Source organism: Bos indicus x Bos taurus, chromosome 13, assembly GCF_003369695.1.
Source record: "Bos indicus x Bos taurus breed Angus x Brahman F1 hybrid chromosome 13, Bos_hybrid_MaternalHap_v2.0, whole genome shotgun sequence".
Lineage (NCBI taxonomy): Eukaryota > Metazoa > Chordata > Mammalia > Artiodactyla > Bovidae > Bos > Bos indicus x Bos taurus.
In genome coordinates this window covers 53,431,038-53,450,314 of record NC_040088.1, presented here as the reverse complement: position 1 = coordinate 53,450,314, position 19,277 = coordinate 53,431,038, and positions in this window count along the sequence as shown.

The window sequence follows — 19,277 nt, the reverse complement described above, 5'->3', positions numbered from 1 at the left end:
GCCTACCAGGCTCCTCCATCCATGGGATTTTCCAGGCAGGAGTACTGGAGTGGGTTGCCATTTTCCTGTTTAATTATTAAACAAAAGCTCTCTTCCTCCGACAGTGACCTTCATGACAGGCCCCATAAACATGGACGTGGGGTCGAGGAGGTGATTTGCCAGCTCAAACAACACAATGGGTTTAGACATTAATTATTATAATATTAATTTAGTCATTCAGCCACTCATTAAAAATCTAAGCTCTACTGAGAACAGAGCATCTGTCTAACTCGTCGCCATATTCCCAGCATCTAGAAAAAATATCTGGCACAAAGTAGATGCTCAGTAATGCTAGCTGGGATTTCCCTGATGGTCCAGTAGCTAAGACTCCAGGTCCCCAGTGCAGGGCGCCCAGGTCTGGTCCCTGGTAGGGAGCTAGATCTCACATGCTGCAGTGAAGATAGAAGGTCCTATGTGCCACAACTAAGACCCAGCACAGCCAAGTAAATAAATACATATTACAAAACCAAGTACTGAATTGAAGAGGCCTGATCCTCACTCGGCACACACTGACAGGTGACTGCCAGGAGCCCTGAGTGGGAAAGTATAGGAGAGGAGAATAAGAAGTCACATTGTTTTAGAAATGTTTGAAATGTATTTATTTTGGCTGTTGGTGGGTCTTCATCGCTGCCAGAGGGCTTTCTCTAGTTGCCCTGAGTGGTTGTGGTTCTTGGGCTTCTCATTTTGGTGGCTTGGGCTCCAGAGCACTGGCTCAGTAATTGTGGCACAGGGGTTATTTGCCCCACAGCAGGTAGGATCTTAGTTCCCAGACCAGGGATCAAACCCATGTCCCCTGCTTTGGCAGGTGGATTCTTAATCACTAGATCACCAGGGAAGTCCCAAAAGGAACATTCTTAAGCTGACAAAAAGCATCAAACAAATGGACTGAGGAATGCCACAACCTAGAGGTTTCCCTTTCACCCACTCCCAAATCAATGCCTTGCTAAGAATAGGATTCCTTTGCAGGGAGCCTTCTTTGGAAGGCTTCAGTGTCTTCCCGTGTACAGTAAACCCTCTGTACACGGAGGCAAATTTGCTGACTCCAGGCTGGCCAGGCTTAGACTTCAGCTTTGTGACTCTTAAGACAGTCACTTCATTGTTCGTTGTCTTGGTTTGCTCCTTTGTCAGTGGGGACAAAAAGAGTGGTACCTCTGTCCAAGGGCTGTCATGTAGATTTGGTGAGATAGTGGACAGAGCCTGGCTGTGGTAGCAGCTGTGGTATGCAAAGTAGTCATTTCTCCCTGCAGAAAGAGGGTGGTTCTGAAGCTGAAAGGTTCTTGGGCAGCGGTGGGGACCACTGGCTTGGCCTTAAGCCTGCCCTGTGTGGTGCTGCTGGCTTTGACTCTTCAGATGAAGTGGAGATGCTTTCAAGCTGTTTCTTCCAGGACAGACACTCATGTGACTTTGAACTTTCTTGTTCACAATCCATTCTGCTGGGCTGTGGACCCTGCACAGACCCCCAGATGCAAGGAATGAAGGAAGCAGATGCCTCCTGGACTAAGACAGATGCTTCATGGAGGAGAGTGGAAATCAGCAGTCCCTGGGCTCCCTTCCATGGCCTGTCACATTGTCTTATCTCGTTCAAGGGAGAGCCAGGTAAGCATAACAGGGTGGGAGAATGGCCAGGCCGTCTTTAGCAGTGTGCAGGCTAGGACCAGCTGAGGAAGTCAGGGAGGAGAAAGACATTTGCCCCCAAACAACAATAAACAAATGGGACCTAATTTAACTTAAAAGCTTTTGCACAGCAAAGAAAACCATAATGAGATGAAACGAAAACCTTCAGAATGAGAGAAAGCATTTGCAAATGAAGCAACTGACAAGGGATTAATCTCCAAAATATACTTACAAGTATACTTTGCAAATATGCAACTCAATTTTTAAAAACCCAATCAAAAAATGGATAGAAGACCTAAATATACTCTTCTCCAAAGAAGACAGACAGATGGCCAGGAGGACATGAGAAGATGCTCAACATTAGCAAGTGTTACATAAATGCAGATCAAAACTACAATGAAGTATCATGTCACACTGGTCAGAATGGCCATCATCTAAAAATCTACAGGTAATAAATGTTGGAGAGGATATGGAGAAAAGGGACCCTTTTGCACTTTTGGTGGGAATGTAAATTGATACAACCGCTATGGAGAACTGTACGGCGGTTCCTTAAAAACTAAAAATAGAACTACCATATGACCTCACAATCCCATTCCTGGGCATATAGGCTGAGAAAACCATAATTCAAAAAGACACATGTACCCAAATGGTCACTGCAGCACTAATTACAATAGTCAGGACATGGAAGCAATCTGAGGTCTTTAATGTTAATTTACTTACCAGTTCACATAAAAAAAAAATAACCAAGTTGTCAAAGTATGAAGATGCTTTTCCTCTTAACAAAGCCACAAAGCGTGAAACATAATCTGGAATTGATTCTTTTATAAGTATCATTACACAAAATGTTTGCAAGTTAAAACTGGAATACAGGAGAGAAAATAAAGCATTTTGTTTTACTGGAGTCCTTGGAAATTTATGTTCTAAACTGAGAGCCAAATCAAGAGCAGGTAGGTACTTGTGGCTGACAGAGCTTGAATGTGATTCTGACAGTGTATCTAACTTTGAACTTAGAAATCATTTCCTTCAACTTTTGCCCTCAAACACACCCATACACCAAAAATTATGGTCTACTTTTTTTAAAGCTTGCATAAGAATAAAAGGCTTCCCAGGTGGTGTAGTGGTAAAGAATTCACCTGCAGGAGATATTTGACATACACAGCTGTGGTGGGGATTAGCCACAATGTTAGAAGCACATAGGGGTTCCCTGGTGGTTCAGATAGTAGAGAATCTGCCTGCAATGTGGGAGTCCTGGGTTCGATCCCTGGGTTGGGAAGATCCCTTGGAGTAGGAAATGGCAACCCACTCCTGTGTTCTTGCTTGGAATATTCCATGGACAGAGAGGCCTGGTAGGCTATAGTCCATGGGGTCAAAAAGAGTCAGACACTGAGTGCATAAAAATAAAAGATTTTAAAACCTGGGAGAGATGGTGATCTACTGCCCACTGACATGAAAGGAAATAGCAATTGCAAGTGAAAATTATACATGAGTTAGAATTATACGAAAATGGACACAGCCATCCAGGAAAGAAGTGGGGGAAGATGGTAGTTGGATGAATTGAATAGAATCTACCTTAGAAGATTCTAGAAAAGGGAGGTGGGAGGCAGGCTTTAGAGGGATGATCCATATGTACACATACAGCTGATTCACTTTGTTGTACAGCAGAAACTAACACAACATTGTAAAACAATTATAGTAGTAGACTGAAGCGACTTGGCAGCAGCAGCAGCAGCAGCAGTAGTCACTCAGTCGTGTCTGACTCTTTGCGACCCCACAGACTATAGCCCACCAGGCTCCTCTGTCCATGGGATTCTCCAGGCAAGGATACTGGAATGGGTTGCCATTCCATTCTCCAGAGGATCTTCCCGACCCAGGGATTGAACCCGGGTCCCCTGCATTGAAGGCAGATTCTTTACGATATGAGCTATAGAGAAAACAATTATACTCCAATAGTAAAATTAGAGGGGGGAAAAAAAAAGAGTTCTAGAAAAAAGCTGTATTCATTAAACTTCTCCAGAGGCAGCTGCAGCTATGACTTGATCTCAGTGCACATTCACTGTTTTGCTTGCAGGGCATCCAGACTCCTTGCATTTGGTAATGAAACTGATACTTATCTAAAGCATCTACCCTCACTTTCCTCTCAGTCCAGGTTCCAAGGGGTGACATGTGATCCAGGTTTGGCCAGTCAGCATGGAAACCCTCACCCCCACATCTAGCCAGTTCAGAGGTGGAATCATGATTCAGTCAGTTCAAATTAGAATCAATTCCAAAACACTTTTAGAATTTGAAACTCTTGAGAGAGAGGAGAGCTTTTCCAGCTGGAATTAACGAGAGCAGATGATAAAAGATGGCAATGTTTGGCAGCCATCTTGCACCAAGAGGTAAGAACCTCAGAATGGAGCCAAAACAAAGCAAAGCAGGAGTAAGAGGTAGAGTAATACAAATCCAGCCAGCATCTTCCAGGGACTTTCACTTGGTGAGTGAATAAACTCCATTTCTTTTTCTTTTAGCCATTTTGAATTGGGCTTTCTATGCTCAACCCAAAGAATCTGGCTTATGCGGTTGGAGAAGAGAGATGGGGAGTGCCCACAGTCTACTGGTTTTTACTGCTTCCCTCAGGAGGAAGTGGCATTTACCTAACTCCCCGATGCTCACTGACTGTGGCTGTTATCACAGTGAAGAAAACCTTCCAGAAGACTGAACTTTTTCAGGATGGCACTTTTAGGATATTTTCCATGTGGATAAGTGTACGAGAGACATACGACGGCAAAATCAGAAACTCTGGACTTGCCAGTTAATTCCCTCTTTAGCTTTTCTTTACACCAGGGGAAGAAAGACCCTAAAAGCATGGTAATTCTTTGTGTTTTAGACCCTAAATTTTTATTACGCTTTGAAATTTAACCTACGATCATTCTCTCTTTTTGTCCCACATACATCTGCATCAGACACCAACAGTGACCAGATCTGCCTTTGACCTCCCTAACGGGAACTTAATTGTCTTTTATGCCCAAGTGGTCACCATACACCACCGCCTGTGATGCCTCCCAGGCAGGAGGAGAGGACAGTCTTTTTTTCACGTGTGTGGAGTAAATCACACAAGCCAGTGAGTATACAGATTGACTTCTATATACTGTAGAATATAACCATCGCCAAAAACTGAATTCTTGAATATGAGTGCTATCCTGGCCAATAAAAATAGAGATCACCATAGAGGAGTTAATTAAACATAATAAACAGTTCAGGCGGAACAGGAAAACTGCTATTTTTCCTGTCTCCAAAGCTTCTATTACAGGGGAAGGAAGAGCTTATCAGCAAAGAAGCAGGAACGGGAGAAGAACGGGAGCCTCACAGCAAGGACTGAGTGTTGGGTGCTGAAGAAAAGCAAAGTCACAGGTTTCATCCCTGGTCCAGTTTCAGTCCATGCCTGGGAGGAAGGGAGGGAGGTACAAAACTGTTTGTGCAGATCAGTTATCTATAGAGAGTACCATGTAAAACAGCAAGGATTATGGTTACAACATCACACTGGGATTTGCAGGTAGAGGTACCAAAACAGTTTTTGGTGACAAGGTAATACATGTCAAAGAGACTGAGGAGACTGAAAAAAGTAAGTGCAGAGAAGATGCTCTGTAGAGAAAGGGGAGGGTGAGCAGAGGGAGAAAAGCAGTTGTAGGAATACGTATGATGAAGGGAAGTCCTTCTCTGCTTGAACTGTGGAGACTCAAAGAAACTCATTAAGAAACCAAATAGAAAAAAAAAAAAAAAAAACAGAAAACACACTGCACTGCAAATATGTCAGTAGGACTGAGCCTCGCAATAACTTGAAAAGCAACCTAAATGTCTGTTGACCGATGAATGGGTAAAGAAGATGTGGTACATATATACAATGGACTATGACTGAGTCATAAAAAAAAGAAATATTGCCATTTGCAGCAACGATTATCATACAAAGTGAAGTAAGTCAGAAAGAGAAAGACAAATGCCATATGATATCATTTTTATGTGGAATCTAAAAAAATATACAAATGGATGTATTTAAAAAACAGAAGTAGACTCACAGAGAAAACAAACTTATGGTTACCAAAGTAGGGGGAGGAGAGATAAATTAGGAGTTTGGGATGAACAGATATACTGACTGCTATATGAATTGATTATGATCAGTATGATTACTGATGAACAGATGAACAGATTACTATATATAAAATAAACAAGGATCTACCGTATACCACAAGGAACTATACTCAATATCTTGTAATAACCTCTAATGGAAAAGAAATTGAAAAAGAATATACATATATATTTATGCACACACACAACTGAATCACTTTACTGTACAGCTGAAATTATCACAACATTGTAATTAACTGTACTTTGATGAAAAAAGTCTCAGCGTGAAAGTGGACAGAAGATTTCCATGGGATTTCACAAAGATCCAAGGTCTTTCTCTTCCATACAGAATCTTACAAAGTTAACAATGGATGAGATGGCCCATAAAATGAGGAAACCACCTCTTTCCATGATGTTCTAGAATTGCGCATATCACCTGGCGTTGTGAGAACAGGATCAGCCTTTGCTAGATGCGGGGCCTCTGGGACTTGAAAACAGATCATTTTCCCTTTCTGGGAGCTCAGGCCTCCTGTCTCTCCCCCACAACCTGAAGATAGCTGCTCACATCTGCTCGGTTCCTCCCCCACTGAGAGCGCCATCTGTCCTGGTGAAAGATGAGGGAGGTTCAGACCTGAGAAGCTGCTGCAGACATAACCCCACCACAGACACTGCGGTCCAGCTGCTGAGGAGTAAAGCCCAGGAAAACTCCTCACGCTAAGTCGATCAATGTAAAAAGTACAGTGGAGGGAAGATGATGGATAAAGATAAGTTCTTCTAGTGTTTCAACTTGTCCCTAAGGTAACCATTTGTGCTGAGGTCCTGAGAGCTGAAAGGTGGCCAATTATAAAGAGACAGGGGCTGGGGAATTCCCTGGTGGTCCAGTGGTTAAGACTCTGGCTCTCAAGGCAGGGGGCATGGGTTCAATCCCTTGTTTGAGAACTAAGATCCTGCATGCCATATGGGGTGGCAAAAAAAAGGGGGGGGGGGCTGGAGGAAACTCTGAAGAGGAACAAGGACAGAATGAACAAGGACAGAGTGAGATTTTTTACCACTTTAATATAGGTACATTTATTTACTTCGGTGCCAGAAATGCAGAAAGATGAGGGTAAGCTGAAGAGAATCTGAGAGGCACTAGGACCATTTAAGAGGAAATGGAACATCAATTTTCTATGACTGACCAGTGAGCAGTCAAATTTATGAAGAGGATTGAAGATGAAGATATATACCTCATTATGGTAAGAGAATAAGTGAGATAAGAAATGAGAATATTTAAGCAAATTTTCAAGATGGCAGTAATTCAAAGACCCAAATAAATGAAACTGAGATGAGAAATGTAGATTTGAATCTCTCCCAACCAAATTAAAACAATAGCCCAAACTCAACTGGCTAGTTTATTCATTGGATTATTAATTTTCAAGGAAGCAATTATAGTACTCAGTTTGGATTTTCTACAAGTTCAAGAACTTCTCCCTTTTGGGGACAATTGGGGAAGAGACCCTGATTGCATGATTTTTGCCAAGTTTTCTCTTTCAGACTTATATTCTGCATTTCTGAACAATGGGATGAAAATAGAGTTTGTGGAGGTGACAAAATATGACTATACATGAAATGAAAGCACTCAGCAATCTGAAAGCTCTAAACATATAATAATAGTGACTATAAACTCCTTACTATTTCAAATTTCCTTTGTCTTCCTTTCCAAGTCACATGCATGGAAGTCATGACTTTCACAGTAAATTTAGGGATTAGATGCCCTCTTTAGATGACCCTAAACATTGGCCATTGGGAGATTAGAGATACCAGCACCCTGGAGTAGACATCTGGAAAACCTGAAATTAAAAATCACCATGAGTTGTATTTAGGTGGTTGTCCCAATAAACCCAGGGAAGATCCCCTTGGAGGAGGAAATGGCAACCCACTCCAGTATTCTTGCCTGGAAAATCCCATGGACAGAGGTGTCTGGCAGGCTGTAGTCCATGGGGTCCCAGAGTTGGACACAACTGAGTGACTGAGCACACACACACACACGTAAATCACTATGTCTGACTCCAACTAACAATACTTCTATATGAGCTTTAAATAAGCACTGAAGCATAGTGTGGTCAAACCAAAGGAGATACCATCAAAAGATGAGTGGCAATCATCATGAGTGGTAAAGGAAAAGGGTGGGGACCAGCCTCTCTTCTATCACTCAGACTAAAAAGAAATGAGTCCCTTTTAAAAATTTATGTGCTTAATTTATTTGACTGCTTCAGGACTTAGTTGTGGCATGTAGGATCTTCGTTGCATCACGAGGGATCTTTTGTTGTGGCACATGGACTCTCTAGTTGTGGCACGTGGGCTTAGCTGCTCCAGGGCATGTGGGATCTCAGCTCCCTGACCAGATCAAACCTGTGTCCCCTGCATGGCAAGGACCACCAGGGAGGTCCCTAATGAGCAGCTTTTTGATGCTAGCAATTCTGATCAGTGTGAGGTGATACCTCACTGCAGTTTTGATTTGCATTTCTCTAATAATTAGTGATGTTGAGCATCTTTACATGTGCATTTTAACCATCTGAATGTCTTCTTTGGAGATATGTCTATTTAGAGCATCTGCCCATTTTTTGATTGGGTTGTGTTTTTTGATATTGAGCTACATAAGCTGTTTTTATATTTTGGAGATTAATCCCTTGTCAGTTGCTTCATTTGCAAATATTTTCTCCCATTGTGAGGGTAAAAGAACAAAACAATGCCATTTTGCAGCAACATGGCTAGACCTAGAGGTTGTCATACTGAGTGAAACGTCAGACACAAAGACAAATACCATATCATCGCTTATCTGTGGAATCTTTTTTTAAAAGGCTACAAATGAACTTATTTGCAAAACAGAAATAGAGTTACAGATGTAGAAAATAAATTTATGGTTCCTGGTGGGCAAGGAGGAGGAGAGGGACAAATCGGAAGATTGGGGTCACCACATATACACTATATGCAAAATACAATAGATAAGTAATAAGGACCTATTGTGTAGCAAAGGGGATTCTATTCAATACTCTGTAATGCCCTATATGGGGAAAGAGGCTTAAAAAGTGGATACACGTGTATGTATAACTGACTCACTTTGCTGTACACTTGAAACTAACACAACATGGTAAATACTCCAATAAAAAATTTAAAAACAAAAACAAACAAAAAACCAGTGAGTTGTAGGGAGGGGAGTTAGTGTTTAATGCGTAAACACTTGCAGTTTTGCAAGATGAAAAGAGTTCCAAGGATGGATGGTGATGACAGGACCACAACAACGCGAATGGATTTCATGTAGGTGATCTGCACACTGAAAAACGGTTAAGACGGTAAATTTTACGTATGTGTGGCCACAGTTTAAAACCTTATGAGTCACCTTTGATTCCTACATTCATTCTTTAATTAGATGAGCTAACCTGAGGAGAGATTTTGAGAGGGTAGGAGATGAGATTCAGAAGTCAATGAATGTTGATGTAACACTTCTCACTCCCAGCTGGCTGCCTGGAAGCAGAGATATTTCTCTACCAAGCGATGCTTCTGACACCAGCTCTGACCATCACCAACACAGGAGCTTGTCACCAGCTCTTCTATACCACTTCAGGCAATCAGACCTCTGGCCCAGAGCGAGTAGGCTCACTTCTCTTCCCTCAGACCGGCTCCATGTGAGAGGAGTAGGAAACAGATGGGAAAGGCGCTTTGAAATCTAAAACAAAAAAGCAAACAATCCAGCATGAGTTTCCACAACAGAATGATGTAACTTGGAGTGACTTTCCGTGCCTTTCTGGATAACAGGAAGACTCATTATGATTTCATAAAGACTCTGATGGCTCATATATTGGATATCCTGCCCCTTGGTGGTTTCACTGTGAAACAGAAGCAAAAATAAGCAAGTGAGTGCTCTGGGAGCAGGATTAAGGACTTCAGCCAGAAATAATTTTCCAAGTTTTGTGTCAACAGGTGATGTATAACACAATATTCTCATCCTGGCAAGTCCAAAGCTAAAAATGTAAACAAAATAAACCAAAGTAACAGTAGACCAGGAAACCAGTACAAAGATTCTTATACTTTATTTTTTGGAAGCTGCTTTTTAGAGAGGAGCTATGATTTTCCAGCCTGATGCCTGTCCCTAACCGGAGAAGGCAATGGCACCCCACTCCAGTACTCTTGCCTGGAAAATCCCATGGATGGAGGAGCCTGGTAGGCTGCAGTCCATGTGGTCATGAAGAGTCAGACACGACTGAGTGACTTCCCTTTCACTTTTCACTTTCATGCATTGGAGAAGGAAATGGCATCCCACTCCAGTGTTCTTGCCTGGAGAATCCCAGGGACGGGGGAGCCTGGTGGGCTGCCGTCTCTGGGGTCGCACAGAGTTGGACACGACTGAAGCGACTTAGCAGCAGCAGCAGCAAGGAGCCTTGTTAGGCCTTCCCAGGTGTCTTCCCAGGAGAGTAGTAAAGGGCCTGCCTGCCAATGCAGGAGATGTAAGAGACCCAAGTTCAATCCCTGGGTCAGGAAGATCCCCTGCAGAAGGAAATGGAAACCCACTCCATTATTCTTGCCTAAAGAATTCCATGGACAAAGGAGCCTGGCAGGCTACAGTCCACAGTGTCGCAAAGAGTAGGACACGACTGAAGCGACTAGGCGCACAAGAAGCCTTGTTAAGACATCTTTTCCAGATTACTCCTGCCATGAAATTTTAATGCCACAGACATATCTGTTTATGCACTTTATGTACATCTGGTTTATACATTTAAAAAGTATGATCTTTTTGTCCCTCAAGAAGCAATCCTGCCCTCTACTTTGGGCTAATATTGTTAAGAATTACGTTCTAAAAAGACAACAAAAGAGTATGTGTGCAGAAGTTCACTTAGTTTACTTAGAAATTTACTTAGAAACTTACTAAGTCATTCTAAACATACTGCTTCCTTTTTAATTTCTTCTTTTACGTGATTTATTTTTTTTACAGGAACTTCAATGCATAGCTTTTCTTTTTTTCAATTATGATTTTTATTGGAGAATAATTGCTTTACAATATTGTGTTGGCCTCTGTACCTGATTTATTTTATTCTGTATATACATGTCAGCTAGCACCTCAAAGTATTCTGCTGTCCAAATTCTCTTCAGCCTCCAAATTTCCTGAGAGGCTGAGGGTTATAGCCTGAGTCCAGTAGACTCATACATTCTGTCCAATCTTGCTCCCGTTTCCTTCCTAATAGGTGTTATGTACAGTTACAGCCCCAATGCAATTTCTGCATTCTAACCTCCATCTGAGTCAGCTTCTGGAGGAGAGCTGAAATCCACAGGGCAGGAGATCCAGAAGAACAGGGTGGGACCCTCCGGCATATGCTGAAGCTCTCTCCACAGGCAAACTTTCTTCTTTAAAGAAGCTTCAGTTCTGTTCTTGTAGCCTTTCAACTCAGTAAATCAGGCCCACTCAAATAATCAAGGATAACCTCCCTTAAAGTCAAGTGATTATGGATCTTGGTCACAACCTCAAATACCTTCACAGCAACACCTAGTTTCATGTTTGAATAACTGGGATTGTAGCCTAACCAAGCCAACACATAAAACTGATAATCACAGTCTATTCTTTGTCTACTGAACACCCATAGTTGGTGAGAAAGTTAAGTTGCTCAGTCATATCCGACTCTTTACGACCCCGTGGACTGTAGCCCACCAGGCTCCTCCGTCCATGGGACTCTCCAGGCAAGAATACTGGAGTGGGTTGCATTCTTTGTCTACCTAACATCCATAACCATCCCCTTAAACCATAAAGACAATGACAAGGTCATGCTTCCACCCAAATCTATACAATTATCCTGTATACAACCCAAATGAAATGCAGTAGCACCCTGGGGCCCCTACCCTGTGGCCTTTGTCTGTCTTTTGTCTGCAGAGAAACTTTAGCCAGACAAAAAGTTTAATCAGAGAAGGGAGAAAATGCATAAGCAAATAAGAGCAGTCAAACAGGACAAAACAAAAATAATTGAGTCAAGTAAGCAAAGTCAAGGACCTTTAGTTCCTCCTCAAAGGCTACCGGAGAAGGCAATGGCACCCCACTCCAGTACTCTTGCCTGGAAAATCCCATGGATGGAGGAGCCTGGTGGGCTGCAGTCCATGGGGTCGTGAAGAGTCGGACACGACTGAGCAACTTCACTTTCATTTTTCACTTTCATGCATTGGAGAAGGAAATGGCATCCCACTCCAGTGTTCTTGCCCGGAGAATCCCAGGGACGGGGGAGCCTGGTGGGCTGCAGTCTATGGGGTCGCAAAGAGTCGGACACGACTGAAGTGACTTAGCAGCAGCAAGGGCTACAGGCAATATTCTGAGCCATATCTTTTGAGCTGTTTTACAGATACTGAAAGCCCCACCAGCTGGAAGAAGTTAACCACATGATGAGCAGACTGTAGCCATGACATCTGCATGCTCAATCACTCAGTCGTGTCCGCCTTTTTAGATCATAGCCCACAAGTCTCCTCCGTCCTTGGAATTTTTCAGGCAAGAATATTGGAGTGGGTTGCCATTTCCTATTCCATCACATAAGCTGACACAGTTCTGAGAACTGGCCTCAAGGAAATGGGAACAAACCAACCCTGGAACTAAACATTAACTGTACTGAAGACAATCAAGATGATGCTGGTCAGGCCACCGATGACCAATTTCAAGATGACTGTCAGAGCTGACTGTGCTGTTATGCATGTAGCTTGCCCCTCACCCCCACCCGTCTATCAAAGCTCTTGCCCACTAATTGCCATTTGTCGAGGGCAGTGGAAGTTGGCCTATGGACAGAAGCTGCTTGCCCCCCAGGTTGCTGGCCTCTGAAAGAAAGCAACTTTTCACCAAACTTGCCTCTTTATTGGGCTTCCCTTGTGGCTCAGCTGGTAAAGAATCCACCTGCAATGGGAGACCTGGATTCAATCCCTGGGTTGGGAAGATCCCCTGGAGAAGGGAAAGGCAACCCACTCCAGTATCCTGGCCTGGAGAATTCCATGGACTGTATAGTCCTCGGGGTTGCTAAGAGTCAGACATGACTGCCTCTTTATTGGCTCTTTATTGGCTTGTGAGTGGCAAGCAGCTGGACCCACTTTGTTTTAAAATGATGTTTATACTTCAGAACTTCTACGTTGTTGGGGTTTTTTTTTTTTACTGTACCAGGTCTTAGTTGCAGCACTCGGCATCTTCATTGCCACATGTGGGATCTTTGGTGAGGCACGAAGGATCTTTAGTTGCAGCAAGTGGGATCTAGTTCCTTGACCAGGGATCAAACCCCCTGCATTGGGAGTCTTAGCCACTGGACCACCAGGGAAGTCCTTGGACCCACCATTGCTTAGTTTTTGGCTCCCAGCGTGGGGCTGCTGGGCTCTTGCGATATCTGGCTCCTGGGGGGTTTTCACTGAGCAGAGCCGCCAGGACGACACCCCAGGATGGCTGTGAGGAGCTGCTGCTTGAGGTTACCTGGCCTGAGAGAGGGGCTTGGGGCGATGTTCCTGGCAGCTGCCAAAACCATCTCTTTTGGGGATCCTCCCTGTTTCTCCACTGCTTGGCAGTGACTGTCAATGTACACTTCTCCTTCGTGGAACGGAAACATGCATCTGGACCAGCTGACGAGTTCCAAGACCAGGTAAGTCCACCAGTATGCACCCAGGCTGCCTGCTCTTCTGAGCACCAAGTGCTCTTTGGGCATTTTGCCAATTGTTGCTGATGTGTGTCTACCACTGGGAACCGTTTGTGTGCACTGACTGCTATTTGGGCATTTTGTCCTTTGGTTCTGACGTGTGTCTGGGGGCCCCCACCTGTCACGTGTTTATGGAGCAAGATAGTGGACTAGGTTCCTCTTCCTCTCGTTCCAGTCCTGTAAGCTAAAGTCCTCTAGCGATGACACACAGGCTGTACCCAAGCACATCATTGCCACTGACTCACATGGGGCCCCCAAAGCCCCTCCCACACTTCTCTGTCAAGGTCTTTCGCAGAGACGGATGCTGTTGAGTACCATTCTCCTTCATCTGCTCAAAACATGTTACAGAGGATGCTTCTATTCCTTAAGAGTGAAAAGGGAGGTGGGGTGAAAAGCAAAGTATAAAATCACTAGTATAACAAAATCATAACCACGTACAAAAACAATACATTTTCTGAGTTCAGGTTTCCGATAAAAACAAAGGAAATAGGCATAAATCATGCCACCTGTTTTCCTTGGCTCCTTTCTTTCTTATAGGTAAAAACATTTAAAATAAGACATTAATGATGTAACTTCATTTTCAGAATACTGATTATAAATAGATCTGGATCTGTGTGTGGATGTAAAAGAATTGTGGATCCCCAGATAGATATCAAAATATTTGGCAAAACTAATACAATATTGTAAAGTTTAAAAATAAAATTAAATTAAAAAAAGAAAAAAAAACTTGAATGCAAAATGATGATTGCTACTGGTGATTCTTCTAGACTGCAAGGATTAAGAACATCTATTCCAACTTGGTGTCCAGTTGCCTATAGGGGCTGTGTTTTTCTAGGAGACCTAAGATGTTCAACCATAGCCAAATGAGGTCTGTCATGGTTCAGGCCACACAGCAAGACTATTTCAATGAGTTGACCTGCTTTTAAAATAAAATCTCAGATTGTGGTCTCTTAGGTGTCAAAATGGGCTGAAGGTTCCACCCTGCTTAGAGAAATTACACTTGCTTCTGCTGGTGCATTTCTAGAAGAAAGTTCCTGGCTTATGGTTTTCTAGGCTGCAAAGGCAGTGAAGTTATGTCCCACCTTTGTGCAAGGTTTTCTGTGGCCATAATGACAGGGAGCCATCCACCCCTTTATGTCCTTCACAATCCTCCTGCCAGGGCAATGCCTTTTCTCACTGACACCTTCCCTGAGACTTTAGCACTGCACAACCAATGAGCAGGGATGGGGAAGGTTGTGACCTGACTTCCTATTTTGCAAGAGCTCCCAGCTTTGTCATTCACCTTCCCTGCTCTATTGCTGTTGTTCAGTCATTCAATCATGTCCGACTCCTTGAGACTCCATGGACTGCAGCATGCCAGGCTCCTCTGTCCTCCACTATTTCCCAGAGTTCACTCAAATTCATGTCCATTGAGTCAGTGACACTGTCTAATCATCTCATCCTCTAGGGCTCTCTTCTCCTCCTGCCTTCAACCTTTCCCAGCTTTCTAATGAGTTGGCTCTTTGCATCAGGTGGCCAAAGTACAGAGATTCAGCTTCAGCATCAGTCCTTCAAATGAATATTCAAGGTTGATTTCCTTTAGGATTGACTGGTTTGATCTCCTTGCAGTCCAGGGCACTTTCAAGAGTCTTCTCCAACACCAGAATTCAAAATCATCAATTCTGCGGCACTCAGCCTTCTTTATGGTCCATCTCTCACATCCATACGCGACTACTGGAAAACCCACAGATTTGACTATAGGGACATTTGCTGGCAAACTGATGTCTCTTTTTAATACACTGTCTGGGTTTGTCATAGCTTTCCTTCCAAGGAGCAAGTGTCTTTTAATTTCGTGGCTGCAGTCAGGCCCAAAGGTAACAGGTGGCCTCAGTGTCCACCTGCCCTAAATGGATTTGTATTTCTTCTTTGTTCCTGGTCTTAGAAATTCACCTCATTATCTTCTGATTTGATTTGTGCACACAAAAGGGTGATTTTTATATTTGACCTAGCATTTTTACATTGAAAGTTTCAGGCTATCTTGTCTATATCATCTTTCCAGAAACTGAAGTCTGATTCTGTGGATCCATTTTTTTAAAATTCTGATGTTTGCTTGGTGACGAGCACTATGGACTTCTTAAAGGCTGACCTAGGAATTGAGGAAATAAACAAGGAGGGCAGTTGGACTAGAAAGGGTCAGGCACAAGGGGGTGGAAACAGGAAACAGAGTCTGTGGTTACTAGGCGGTTGGGATAGTTGGGTGGTGGCCATGCAGTGTGTGTGTGCATGGGTGTGATACAGCAGGAGGGGGAGATGTGTGCAGCAGGAGCAGATAGTAGATGTCAAGTTCTTAGAACTGGCAATTGTCCCTGTTCCATACAAGGCAGTGACCGGGCTTGCAATAGAATCTACTATAACCTCAGCAACAAGGACAAGGGACTGGATGACTCACGTTAGAAAAAGATGAGGAAATGTGTTTGGAAAGAAGCAATAGAGCATCTAGCAATGGAGAGACAGAGGGGTGTCATGGAAATCATACCGAATTAAATATATAAACAGCTGAATTCAAGCCCTGGATATGCAACTAGTGAGACTCTATTATTATTTAAAATTGTATGGAGTATAGTTGATTTACAGTATTGTGTTAATTTCTGCTGTACAGCAAAGGGCGTCAGATATACATAAATACACATTCTTTTTCATACTTTTTCTCATTATAGTTTAGCACAGTATATTGAATGCAGTTCCCTGTGCTATACACTGGGACCTTGTGGTTTATTCATTCTATATATAATAGTTTGCATCACTGATTCCAAACTCCCAATCCATCTCTCCCCCAACCCCCTCCCCCTTGGCAACCATAAGTCTGTTCTCTATGTCTGTGAGAGACTCTTGTTACTTTTATTAAATTGATCAATTTGTGCTCCAGATGTCAATAAACTACTAAGGATACAGAGTAATTGAGGATGGTGATAGAGAACATGGGTTTAACTTTGGAAAACAGCATGAAGTTTCCTCAAAAAGTTAAAAATAGCACTACTATATGATCCAGCAAGCCCACTCCTGGTATTCATCCAAAGGAAATGAAATCAGGAGTCTGAAGAGATATCTGCACCCCCATTTCACTGCAGCATTTTTCAGAATAGCTAAGATATGAAAACAACCCAAATGTCCATCAATGGATGAACGGATAAAGAAGATGTTATATAGACAGACAGACAGATATTCTGTAGCCATGAGAAAGAAGTAAGCGCTGCCATTTGTGACAACATGGATGGAACTTGAGGGCATTGTGTTAGCTGAGACAAGTCAGGCGGGAAAAGACACATACTGTATATCACTTACATGTGAAATCTAAAAAACCTGAATTCATAGAAGCAGGAAAAAACCCTCAAAAGCTGAAACTCATAGAAACAGAGATCCCCTGGAGAAGGAAATGGCAACCCACTCCAGCATTCTTGCCTGGAAAATCCCATGGTCAGAGGAGCCTGGCAGGCTACAGTCCACGGGGTTGCAGAAGAGTTGGACATGACTTAGCAATTAAATAACAGCAATACCATAGAAGCAGAATGGTGGCTACCATGGGGTAGGGATGCCGGGGAAGAAGAGAGATGTTTTTTAAGGGTAAACCTTAAAACTGGTAGATAAATCAGTCCTGGAGAGCTAATGCACAGGGTGGAGATGATAGTCAACAATGCTGTACTATAAACTTCCAAAGTTGCTAAGAAAGCAAATCTTAATTGTTCCCACCACAAAAAAGAAATGATAATTATGTTACATGTTAGAGGTATTAGCTAGAACTAAGGTGGTAATCATATTGCAATATACAAATGTATCAAATCAACGCACCTTAAACTACATTTTTTGCACCTAAATGCACATTATTATATATAATTATATCTCAGTTAAAAAATAAAGATGAACATAGGTTTTGGAGTCAGGCAGACCTGAACTTCAAGTTGCTCATCTATAAAACTGGATTAATGATATTTCCCTCTTAGGGTATTATGAGGACTAACATGACAAATGCCAAACCGTTAATAACCTTTAAGAACGATTTGTTATTATCTTTTACAAGTTGATAGAAATTCAGGAATCCTTGAAGACAATGCAAGTTTTTGGGGTCAAGGTGGCAACTAGAGCAAGATTATCATCACCTTAATTATATGTCCCTTTTGTCACTGCTTATCTTGACCATTTGTTTTGAACTTAGGATTTACACTGCTTTTTCTGATTTGGTTTATGTCGTCTCCTAATACTAAAACTTGTAAAGTTTGGACTGTATATTGATGCACATAATTCATTCCTTATTAGTATTATTCAATTGGTCTTTTGTGTTTCTGCTGACCCCAGAATATCTATTTTAGATTTGAAATTTTTACTGGACAGAGGTAAGACATGCAAGCTTAGTCTGCTTATTGTCATCCCATCACCTTTTTTGGATTTTATTTTTCAGTGTCCCTGAGTCACAATTTCTTTAACCAGATTCTCTGCAGGGGGATAGTGTTGTAATTTCTAATAAAAGGGAATCTAAAGAACTATTTATTGACCATTCATTCATTTAAAAAGTAGTTATTGAACTCTTATTATGCTACACTGAGAGGAGGAAGACAAGTAAGGCAGGTTCCTTTTCCTCAAGATGTTTGCTGTCAAGTAGAGCAAAGGAATAAAGGGACAGGCAAAAGAAGCTTCTCAGTTGGATCAAAGAAAAAGTACAAGGAAGGAAGTGAAGTCACTCAGTCGTGTCCGACTCTTTGAGACCCCATGGACTGTAGCCTACCAGGCTCCTCCGTCCATGGGATTCTCCAGGCAAGAGTACTATTAGTTTCTGTTCTTTCCTAATGAAACTGTAGCTTTCAAAATACCATTTGACTTAATGTAATTTAATTAAACAAATACATCTCGATGACCTACTAAGCTGAGTCCTTGTGAATGAATAAGACAACGCCCTGATTCTCAAGGAGTCTGGAGGACTGGTGCTATAGATTTAGATTTCCTTGTATACCCACCTGGGCCCCTGCCCCATCGTTAAGTGACAGACAAAATTGAAGGAATTTATCATGGCACACACAGGATCATTAAGTTCTCCAGAAATTCCCCTTGTGCTATTCTCTATAAAACAGAATACTTAAAAGAGTTGCTTCACTTCACATGTCTTGATAAATAATTATTGAGGTAAGATGTGTTTCTCTGAAATGGAAAACACTGTAAGTTTCCTGCTGGAATTGACTGAGAGTAGTTTCAGTAGCTGCTCAAATTCTTGCCGATTTCTCCTGAATGGATCCTTTTGTTTTGATGGCTTTCCTTATGTAAACCACCTTTATTTTCTTTGGAGAAGACTCGCCAAAGCAAAATCACTTGTTAATATTAGGATAATTGCTGATTCCCTTCCTTTCTGGCACTGAAGATGTAAGAAAGATCTTACATCTTTCTTACATGTAAGAACAGATTCTGCCCTGGCATTGTAGAGTTCATCTGTGTAAAACTATACAACACAAAATGTTTCTATTGCCTCAGGGGAATTCAGTGTGTCCTTTAAAACACATTTTTTTTTTATTACAGGGAATTTCCTGTTTTTTTTTCCCCTAAATTAAAGCATGGGTTTTCCTTTTAAATCAACATACTGAAGTTTTTTCACTTAATTAATTTACTTATGAAACATTTCTGTTGTTGTTAGATGATTCAATATTTAAGTTCTTTCTATATGAAATCAAAACAACTGTTTTGATTCACTCACACAGATGGTAATTTGTGAATAAAAGAAAGCAAATTAGAAAACAAAGAAAGCAAACCAAATAAATGCACAATTGTTGTTTTGGCAATATATGCCACCATCCCCCAAACCTGGCTTCTTGAAATTTTCACTTT